The following is a 12016-nucleotide window of genomic DNA, read 5'->3' as shown; positions in this document are numbered from 1 at the left end:
CATAGAATGTCGTTACTCACTGACCTACACCGCAACTTTATAAAATATTTGAAAATTGGTTTAAAGTCGAGCTGAACCCAAAAATTACTTTTCTTTTCTTTTAGTTCAAATACCTGGGTATGCAGTGCACCTATTTAATAATGTATGCAAACAAAATCACAACAATCTAATTTCTTTAGTTTTTCACACTTTTTCACATCAAAAGTTCATTTTTCAAGATTTCATTGATAACAGTAATGTACAGTTTTCTGACGTCACCTAGTACTATCAAATTTCTACCCCATTTCAACCAATCATATCACGACATGCAGCTGTCAATCAAATCTTCATTTCTGGATCATTTTCTCTTCCAAATGAAGTAGAAAATGGCGCATTCCAGGGATATCTTATTTACAGCAGCGATAATGGCGCGCGCATCCGAGAGCTTGGTTGTCAGGGGTCGCACTTCGGAGATTCCAGGCCGACGTGCTGCACTCTCCGCTCGGCAACACGAAGGCAGCTGGCTGCCTGCGGCTCGCTGAGCTCCACTCCTCCCGTCAAAAGGCTCTTCCCGAGGGGAGCGCCACAACACACTGAATCCCACGCCAGGATTGGCCAAAGCCCAATCCAGTAGGGGTGTGCCACGTTAGGCACCTCACGATTCGATTCGATTACGATTAAGGGTGCTACGATTCGATTATTAAACGATTATTACAATTAATCACGATTTTCGATGCATCTTTTTCACCAAACAGGATTTTTTTAAGCAAGGTATATTTGTCAGTATCCATTAATTAAAGTAAACAAACAAATGTACTTCCATTATCTTCAGTTGCGACTGAAGTCCACGCATCACATGTTACAGCCACCCTGCATGCTTTCTTCAGTGATTCCAGTTTCCAGTACTTCGGTTTTGGTCTCGTTTTACAGTTAAGGAACTGCTTTCCGGGCGAAATACCGTATTTTTTGCAAATAAAGCAAAAAAAAAATTGCAAAAAAAAAAAGCAATTTTTTGCAAATCGATAATCGAACATTGTGAATCGATTTTAATCATCACGTGACTCATCGCGATGCATCTAAAAAACGATTAATCGGCACACCCCTACAATCCAGTCCCCAGAATTGTCAAATAAAATCATCGACATGATACTATGACCCGCCTCTCAACCTGTCATCTTAGACAAACTATGTTTTCAGTCTGAAACGGACTCATTATGCACGTGACCAACAGGTTCAGTTCCACTTTAATGTCAAGGCAAAGTCATGGAAATCCAATGGTCAAAATGTGTATGAACTTTGTTACTTACCAAAGTGTGTGTGTGTGTGTGTGTGTGTGTGTGTGTGTGTGTGTGTGTGTGTGTGTGTGTGTGTGTGTGTGTGTGTGTGTGTGTGTGTGTGTGTGTGTGTGTGTGTGTGTGTGTGTGTGTGTAAAAGGCCATCATACTGCGTGTGCCGATGCTGTACGGTTATGTGGAGAGATTGTCAGAGAGTGCAGTGACGGCACTGTTTCCTCAAATCCTGGAGAAGACGACAAGGAGCTCTGGACTCTGAGCCTTTATTCCCCACTGCTGCTGTCCAAGAGGTCGCTGCAGTCTGCCTCAAGCTAGTCAAGAGAAGGATGGAGGTACCTGTCTGTCTGCCTGTCTGTCTGCCTGTCTGTCTGTCTGCCTGTCTGTCTGTCTGTCTGTCTGCCTGTCTGTCTGTCTGTCTGCCTGTCTGCCTGCCTGTCTGTCTGCCTGTCTGTCTGCCTGCCTGTCTGTCTGTCTGTCTGCCTGTCTGTCTGCCTGTCTGTCTCTCTGTCTGTCTGTCTGCCTGCCTGTCTGTCTGTCTGCCTGCCTGTCTGTCTGCCTGTCTGTCTGTCTGTCTGCCTGTCTGTCTGCCACAAGCTAGCAGAGAGAGGGATATAGGTACCTGTCTTTCTGTCAAGGGGGCATTAAGCTCCTGGCTGGGAACCTTCCCTTTCCAGGAAGGATTTTCTAATCCACATAGAATTTGGGGCGGGGCTGGACTGTGCCAGCATTTTACTCACATTTGTTGCTAAAAATAGAACAGTGCGAATTGTAAAACGCAATAAGAGGCACGTGTGCAAATACAGAATTCAATCGTTCAATTCATCAACTCGGAAACATGACCAAGGCATAACACGGCGTTGCTCAATAACATTGTTATTTTTCAAGTAGGACTTGAAGGCAGCACTATGCACCAATGGTGTCTGTTGAAAAAAAAGCATGTGATTCACTCATCAGTTGAAGCCAAGGTCCCTATTTAGAAGACCGACCGAGACCGACAGAGAGAAGTGTCTGACTGTAACGTATATATATATATATATATATATATATATATATATATATATATATATATATATATATATATATATATATATATATATATATATATAATGAGCGTTGATGTTACTGTGCTGTCTTTAAGTTTAAGTTTACTAGTTTAAGTACGTTTTTAGTTTATTAAGTTAAAAAAGTGAGCGATTTGTAGATTCGGGAAACTCCGACAGAGTGAGAGGTCTTCCCGCTGCGCAACCTTTGGTCGCTGCGCAATCTTTGGTTTTGGAATCTGCGACAGAGTGAGAGGTCTGTCTGCTCAACTGTTTAAAAACAGGGAATGCCAAACTGCTCATGTGGAGAGTTAATTTTAGAAGGGGCATTACAGCCAAACTGCGGGGCATCCACCGCAATGTCTGTTTGACCGTGGTATGATGCCCCTTGCGGCACTTGGTGCCCTACGCACAACGCATGGTGTTTACCATGATGTTAATGTCTGAAAGCTTATAGTTTTATAGTTATTTACCATCATGTTCAATGCTGCTTGTATTTTTACTAGGGGTGTCACGATATACAAAAGTCACGGTTCAGTACGTACCTCGGTTTCGGGGTCACGGTTCAGTACGAATACGGTACAACAGAGAAAAAAGCAACAAATCCCAAATTCATTTTTTTTCCCCCTTTGAATTTTTCTGAATTTTGTGTTTTGCTTTTTACGCTCATTTTACCATCAGAAATAGTGTCCAATAAGTGGGAATGAATAAATGTCCACAATTTAATAAGATCTAGGCAATCCACACAAAAAGGTTTCACTCTAGAGCAGCGATTTTCAAAGTGTGGGGTGCGCCTCCCTCTCAGATGTCTGTATTCCAGCTGTTTGACAGGGCAAAGGCATTTCCCCCCACTTTAAATCTTTATTGTACACAAGTTTGTAAACAGAGTGCATGTGTGGAGTAGCCTAATACAGTGGTTCTCAAATGTTTTCAAATGAAGGACCCCTAAACTGACAAAGATTAGACCACGGACCCCCATTTGATAGGATTTTGTCCCACGGTCCCCCATATGATAATAAGAGTGATGCTTTTAGATGTTTTATTACAGAAAGTGTATAAAACCCATGACCAAAATAGTCATTGTGTTACTTGTGAATGGAATTATAGCTCAGATAAATTACCCCCCTTTTGGCTGGGGACCCCTTGGAACCCCCTCAAGGACCCCTGGGGGTCCCTGGACCCCCATTTGAGAACCACTGGCCTAATACTCCCACGCACCCCTTCCCCACAGCGGGGTGTGTTTCACTTTCCCAAGTATTGTATGATAACTTTATTGGATGCGAGTTTTGTTTACCATAATGATTACATTCATAATGGATTATTGGAACATGACAAGGAGTCATCCCCTCTTCCTCACCGCATCTTGCTTGTCATCTCACGTGATGTAACTTAAGTTGCTTGTTTAAAAGTTAACAGCTTTGTCAGTGTTATGTAATGTTATGTAGCCGTGACGCACAACTATAAAGGACTAGAGGAAAGTCCTTTATAGTTGCATGTCGCGGCTATGTAACGTTACATTAGCAAACTTACCTCGTTGGCTTGATGTTGACAGAATTAGCAAAACAGCTTATCGCCTGAGTCATAAAAGTCATTAGGATACTGCTCTGCACTCGCTTTTTTGACGACGGTAAAGGAGGGGCAACTAGCATGGAAGCTACGGCTTGTAAACACGCTGGAGCTTGTAAACACGCTGGAGCAACTAGCATGGAAGCTACGGCTTGTAAACACGCTGGAGCTTGTAAACACGCTGGAGCTTGTAAACACGCTGGAGCTTGTAAACACGCTGGAGCGACCCCCCCCAGTAATGTTTCCTCTCCACAAAACGTTCCATTCAGTGAACGCGGATTTCTATGTCCGTTGTGTTGTTTTGATGTGTCTTCTTCTGTGACGTTGATGGCGTTCAAACAGCGGTTGAGGTGCTTTACCACCACCTTCTGGATTCGACCTCTTCGTCGTGTCGCTTCACGCACCGAACCGTGACGCCCATACCGTGACTTCACGGGACGAATACACGTACCGCGGCACCCCTAACTGTGACATATTTTTCTTAATTCTTTCTTTCTGTCTGTCCTTCTCTCCCTTTCTGTCTCTCTTCCAGGATCGGTCCTTACATGGAATCTTCCATTACTCTGCAAAAGAACGGATGACCGAATATGAAATGGCTGTGGCGATCGGTCAGGCCTTAAAGCTGCCCACCTCGCACCTCATACCTGTAAATACTGATACTCCTAATTACAAAATGTATATGAATGTACTGTATTGTACATTACTCGACTTTGCATTAGCGATCAGCTATGTGGTAAATGTAGAAATAACCCAGAACATAAATGCAAAATGCCACTTTTGGGCTTTTGTATTTGCATTTTATTTTTAATGAATTTGGGTTTTTCAAATTTGCAAAGCCTTTTGGATATGCAGTTTGTTTGACACCTCTCGGCCACCGTACTAAACATCTCTCCTCTCCCCTCCTGTCCTCTCCTCGTCACACCTCTCCTACTCCTCCTTTCGTCTCCTCTCCTCTAGTCCTCCTCTGTCGACCTCCCGCTCGACAGACAGCTGACGTGTTCCCGGCTGGAGATGCTGAATCTCAGTGTGGAGCCTCGACTCTTCAGCTCCGCCATCGAAGACTGTAAGCTGTGGTGTTTTCTGCCTGAAAAACAATACAAACAGACAGCCTTCCACTGACTGACAGACAGACAGACAAGACAGGTAGACTGACAGACAGACAGACAGACAGACAAGACGACTGACAGACAGTCTTCCACTGACAGTTAGTCCAACAGACAGAGACTGACTGACCACTTTCTACTACGAAAACACTAAAAAGAACACACACACCAGTGCACATTACTGCATCTGCTGTATTTGCTGGTTCACTACTAGTACAACCCTGTATTAGTTTAATGTAATTTATACTAATATACCCTGCCCTCCACACACCTCATACTACAGTACCATACTGCAATATAGTACAATACAATATATGCACACTATCCCCATCAATTACAATACATACACATTAGAACGGCTGTAGACATTTCTAGCGGGGCGGCTGTGTCTGTCTGCATGTGCAAGTGTCCTTGGGCAAGACACTGAACCCCTGATTGCTCTCGATGGCTGTGCCAGCACCCTGTGTGGTAGCTTGCTGCTGTCGATGGCTGTGCCAGCACCCTGTGTGGTAGCTTGCTGCTGTCGGTGTATGATTGTGTGTGTGAATGTATACTATTTCAGTTCCGTTTAGGGTTCATAAGGTCATGAAAAGTCAGAGAATTTGATTTGAGTTTGTTTTTCCAGAGAGTGTTTAGAAAAGGCTCATAAATGTGTCCATGCTCCAATATTAAGTATCAAGCAGCATGGACTGTAAGATTCCACATTATAACCCTTCACACTAATATACACCAATGTCTCAAATGTAAGAGATAACATATTTAGCAATAATGACCGGCTGCCTGTATATTATCCCGCTTGTCACACAGCTATTTACTAAAGACATTCATCATTTGACACAAAATATTGATTTGCAAACTAAAGCATTGGACAATCCTGCATCACACTGAATAAGCCCTGTACGGCCTGAGTGTGAATGCCACTGGAAACTGTGATGCCACTGAAATGCTCTAGATGTCTCTAAAAAGAAAGAGTGGTACTGGTAAGGACCATATGGACCTAACCTATTGGAGAATGTGCTCACGTTCATGAAAAGACATAACGTTAAAGCAACACACCCTCAATGTGTAAAGTTGTTGGAGTAGATTCAGTTGGAAAGTTCGGTCATGAGTTTAAGAATCGTTATCGACTTTGTTAATATTTTCTTGTTGCAAGTTGGATGTGTGTGTGTCATCTTTTCCAAACCACACCTGGCACATAATATAAACCTGTCTGTAATCAATTCCAAAATGGCCTTGAATATTTTTGCTCCGCTGCATTCGGAGGAATATCTGTCTGTGCGCCAAGGTGTTTATTTGTTATTTTTTATAAGGTGTTTTGTATAAGGGTGCCAATGTTTATAAATGTAGAGCACATCAAAATAACTTAATTTAAGAGTAAAATCTTCAATGATTCTCAAACACAAACTAATTATGGTTTTGCATGTTTTTGCAGAACAGATTTGTCTAGTGCTGCATTTAACTGATATTTTAAGTTGGTGCTCAATGTCCCAACATTTTGTCTACACCTAAAAAGCAATGCTCAGTGCGAGCTGTATTGAAGGTTCTGTTGCCTGTGGCTTTACAGATGGTCAATTGGGCACACTGACCACATTCCAGAGGGAATGTCACTCAGAGTCAGACATACTGTTGGCTAGTTCAACACAACGCATGTTGCTTGAATCATAACCTTACCTTAGTGTTATCTGCCACGCCCGCTTGGTGGTAGGGTGGCGAGTCCCAAACGCCAGAGCTGGTCCGCCTGAAATATCTTGGTTTGTTCTTCGAGAAGATTACCTCCAGCTTCACAGGTTCTATGACTCCGAAGAAGGAGCGGAGATCAGGAGGATCATAGTACTGCCTGTTATTGGCCTCCTCCAGCTGGTCACCTTGGAGGAGGAAAAACACCTTAAATTAAGCATTATGTACAGAACATCTACAGAGTTTGACAATGATAAGATTATAGGCTATTGAGGCAGCTCTGAGATATACCGAGCAAATCTGGCAAAACCTATGTACTTTCTTTCTAGATATTTAACCCTAAAAAGGCCCTTTAAAAATAACAAGATACCACAAGCAAAGCAACTTTCAAAGATCATGAATATGTGGATAATTAAATTGTGAATCCAAAGAAAGTGTCACAGTAAAATGGATTCATAATCTATAAGATGACAGCAGCTCAGATACATTGTGAAGACTGAACCGACATGTATCATCAGTACAATAGTTCATGCATACCTTGTGCCCATGACGGTATCGGTTTCCTTGGAGCGGACTCGTCATCGGTCGAGTCCTCGCTGTTCAGGTCCATTCCATAATCCACTAGTTTGTTGCCGCCCTTAGGAGTGATTTCGTATGACTGAGGAGATTTCTGTAGGAAAGGACAATATGCATTTTGAAGTTCAGTTGGTGGTAGGCCTACTGGGTAATAGTCTGTAAATAAGAGACAAATGATACACCCTTCACTTGCACTGACAAGTCTGCTGAAGACTAAAACGTTACTGGAAGGCATCCATACACGTTACATATCAATGATGTGAGCAAGTTACCTGGAGTCTGTGATGGTGACACGTTTTTAGGAGCCATGTTCTTCAATCGTGATGGCTTCAAAACTGCAAAGTAAGGAAAACCATTACTTCAGCAACGCCAACTATTTTAACGTCATATCCAGTCTGAAACAAGTGACGTTAACCATAGCGCTAATATTAGACGAGAGCATAATGAACGTTAACGCGTCAGGCCAGTGTCATGCCGAGTTTTGCACCCCCGCCGAGAATTGCACCCCCACCATATTTTGGGACTGTTTTATCTTAAAAACAGAGATGCAAATCTCGGCACCGGCTATGAACTTCGGAGCTTCGGCTCGACAGAGACTACTACCCGTTGGGGGGTAGGCTCGGCTGGTGATCTAGTTGCCATGATGATGTCCACTGCAATTCCCAAAGCCGTTGCGGCATGGCCAGACTGTCCGTGTACCGGCGGCGGGCAGCGCTGATATCACTTGCTGTCGTTTCCAGTCGAGCAGCAACTTCTGGAGCGTAAGTTGCACCTTGACGTTCTCATAGTCAGTCATCAGCTGGTCAAGCTCATGTCTGTCGCCATCTACTGGATGAAAGGTTGAATGGTCAGACCTGAACACCTCAAAGAGATGGTCACAGAGACCAAATGCTTCCCTCGACATTTTATGCACCGTGCAACACCGCCATCTGAACCACTCGAGCTAAACGGGGAGCCTGATAGACGAGGAGCGGTAGTGATGAAGCCCAAGTGCCGTTCTGAAGCCTACACTAGTTAGCGTTAGCATGATCATTCACATTTTACATTTAGCTCAAATGCTATGCTAGCATCAAACCGGTGGCTTAACCAGTTGACTTGACTTCAGTTCCATTTAATGAAAAATAGCAGCGGTGGCATTTGTGTCAACTACCGTTAGCCGTTAGCTCACAAGTTAATAAGTGTTCACACCGTACAGATTTACTGATGGTCGAAACACAAGGAAAGCAATCTGTCTTTTACCTTCAATTCGCTGTGTGCACAACTGGCTGGCTTGTTAGTCGTTTATTTAGAGTCTAAATAATTAGATCATCTAACTTTTAGACGGACGGTGTGTTGTTGTGTGGTCCTCTTCTCTCAGTGGCGAAAGTCAAAGTGACGGCAAGGATGACGTCATCGGGGATAAATGTCCGAAAGCGGTGCTGTGATTGGTCATGATTGTCATGTGGCCCACAGTCCACTCCGGGACTTCCCACTGATTAGGCGGGAAATTTGATTGTCAAACAACTGCGTTCTTTTAAACATCCTGATGGTCAACAACAGTCAACCCAGTTTTTGGGTTGACAATATTTATATAGCACAGTGTGTACACTACACACACACACACACACACACACACACACACACACACACACACACATATATATATATAGCCTATATATATATATATATATATATATATATAATATATATGCATGTCGTGTTAAAGTTGTGTGAACTGTCGCAGTTTTGAATAAGCCCTGTACGGCCTGAGTGTGAATGCCACTGGAAACTGTGATGCCACTGAAATGCTCTAGATGTCTCTAAAAAGAAAGAGTGTTACTGGTAAGGACCATATGGACCTAACCTATTGGAGAATGTGCTCACGTTCATGAAAAGACATAACGTTAAAGCAACACACCCTCAATGTGTAAAGTTGTTGGAGTAGATTCAGTTGGAAAGTTCAGTCATGAGTTTAAGAATCGTTATCAACTTTGTCAATATTGTCTTGTACGTGTGTGTCATCTTTTCCAAACCACACCTGGCACATAATATAAACCTGTCTGTAATCAATTCCAAAATGGCCTTGAATATTTTTGCTCCGCTGCATTCGGAGGAATATCTGTCTGTACGCCAAGGTGTTTATTTTTTATTTTTTATAAGGTGTTTTGTATAAGGGTGCCAACGTTTATTACAGATGTGTATATCTTTGATATTCTAATGTTTATCCTATTTTGCAAATAGAGCACATTTATGGAAATCTGAAACCTAGTCATGTTTGTGTATCTTTGTACCCCCTCCCCCCATCCTTCATGGCTAAAAGTATGTTAGATACTTTCTAGCTTTGTAAGAACGTTGTATGCATATGCTATTCAGTTTAAATAAATGGTCAGTTCAAACCTGTGCTCTTGATTTCTTTGCCCACATTTATCATTCTACTGCAGTCTGCTGAATTAATTGAAACTAAATGTATTTTAATGCTGATGAACCCTCTGTTTAGATTGCGGCCCATGCACCCATTTTAAACGGCTTGTCTCAAAATATATTATATGCGGCCCTCCGTCCACATAGTATTGGTTAATAAAGCCAGTTCACTTTGTGTTGTGTTTTCTGTTCCCCTAACGATGACAGCACTATCAGTTTGTAGACCAGCACCAAGTAGAAACAATGCAGGCAGAACTATTTTCAGACTGTAAAAAGCCAAATGAATGGTTACATAGCAACAGACATTTTTTTCAATATTTTATTTTCAGTTTATTATAGAACAGTAAACGGACAAGACAAACAGGCTCAGACACAGGAAAAGAAAGGGGGAAAAACACAAACATCAACATTCAACATTGCAACGTGGTGCTACCAGCCGCATAAGGTGCTTATGTGTTCGTAGGAGATAATGTGCATGGGATACCATGCAAGGGGTCCATGAGATACACGCCAGGCGAGCCAGCCGTCACCCCTAACCTCAGTCACTAGTCATTCTTAACACGTTGAGTGCCATAGCCGAGATATCTCGTCTTACATAATCCAACGGTTGAGTGCCATAGACGAGCTATCTCGTCTTACATAAACATTTTTTTTTTTGACGGTGGGACATCAATCAACCCCTTTTGCGTCTTCTATATCACTATTGGAGGAAGAGAATGTGTATAATCTATTTTACCGACCACTAAGTGGCGACAGTTCTCTCCAGACAGAGACAGAGAGAAAGCCACAGCCACGGGACCCGTGGCTGTGGCTTTCCGTGCTGGAGAAAGCATTCTAATTTTCAAGGAAATAGCTGGGCGTTTTTTTGACGGTGCTACGTGGATCAATGCCCCCCGCGTCTCCTATGGAGATATTGGAAGTATTGAATGTGTATAATCTATTTTACCGACCAGCTAGGTGGCGACGGTCCTCTCCCGACAGAGATAAAGTCAACCAAAAGCAGCCGCCTCCCGCGGAAATGGCTTGGCGATTTTACAGTCAGAAACGAACGAGCCTCATTCTCATACTGTAGGCGGGGACGCTTTCGCGCTGCTGCGGTGGGGGGTTCCAGAAATGGACTGGGTGAGCAGCATAAAGCCTAGAGTCGCACGGGGCTTCATCGGGGCTCTCAAACCCAAGAGACAGTGAGACCTATCCACACTCGCTGCCAGGGAGAGAGGCTGCTCAAACTCGCTGCTCAAACTCCCAGCAGCAGAGCACTCCGCAGCACAGACGGAGGGAGGAGTTTGGAGACACACACACACTCTCTCTCTCTCTCTCTCTCTCTCTCTAGTCGCGAGAGAGAGAGAGAGGAGAGAGAGAGAGAGAGCACACAGAGTGGGAGACAAGGGCACCCATAATCACAGGCACGTGAGGTGGTTCTAAAAATCCATTTATCTCCAAACTCTCTGAAAATCTCTGAAACCATGCTGTACTCAACGGCTAATATCTACATAACTACTAACTCTGCAAACTAACTCTTTTAGACAGAGAAAGCACACATTCTATTAGTTATTTTTAGATGATTGGTGTTCACGAAGTCTTAACAGAAAATAATCCTCGGCTCTTGTAAAATGAGCCAGAATCCTCAAAAAAAAAACTGGCACAACTTACCTACAGGATTGAAAAAATGGCTGGCACTCAATGTGTTAACCAAAGTCGGCCAAAAACGGGTCCCGGATAACTGAGAAACTTTTAAGCGAGTTGGTTCTCAGGGACCTGAGTCTCTCCATCTGCACAACAGAGATCATGTCCATCAGCCACACCTGAAAAGAAGGTGATTGAGGAGGACTTCCATTCCTTCAGAATGAGTCTTGGCTGCCGGCGTTGCGGGCCTTCTGAACGGCAATAGTGAGGTGAGATTTGGCGGGAAATACGGCAGGAAAGTGAAGGAGGAACAGGAAGCAATATGGGAAATGTAGTCTCAATTTGAAGGAACATAAAGTGCTACAACTCTCTTAAATACATCGTTTAGGAGACAAATGATAATTCCTCTCTGAGTAAAGCCCTATCCTGTCCACAACCATAGATCCAGCTAGCCTCCATGAGCCTTATAGCTCAAAGGTACCATGAGGTCTGAATGGATCCTGTAGAATTCCTATATTGACGGGGCCCTACACGCTAGTTACGAAGTACAGACACGCAAGCAACCCGCGCGCACACACACGCGCGGCATAGGCTATATATATATTTTACCAACGTGTGGAATTTTACAGTTGAATGAGTTACTTAGGCTATTGTAGGGGGGAAATAGATGGGTCATAGAGCAAGCTATCAGGACCATGGAGAGTGCTCTGACACCTGCGGTAACAGAAAGTATTTAAGCAGCACCTGAGAGCAGAGG

This window comes from Poromitra crassiceps, assembly GCF_964638095.1.
Source record: "Poromitra crassiceps genome assembly, chromosome: 10".
Classification (NCBI taxonomy): domain Eukaryota; kingdom Metazoa; phylum Chordata; class Actinopteri; order Beryciformes; family Melamphaidae; genus Poromitra; species Poromitra crassiceps.
The sequence above is the reverse complement of the archived record's forward strand: the minus strand, read 5'-3'. Positions refer to the sequence as shown.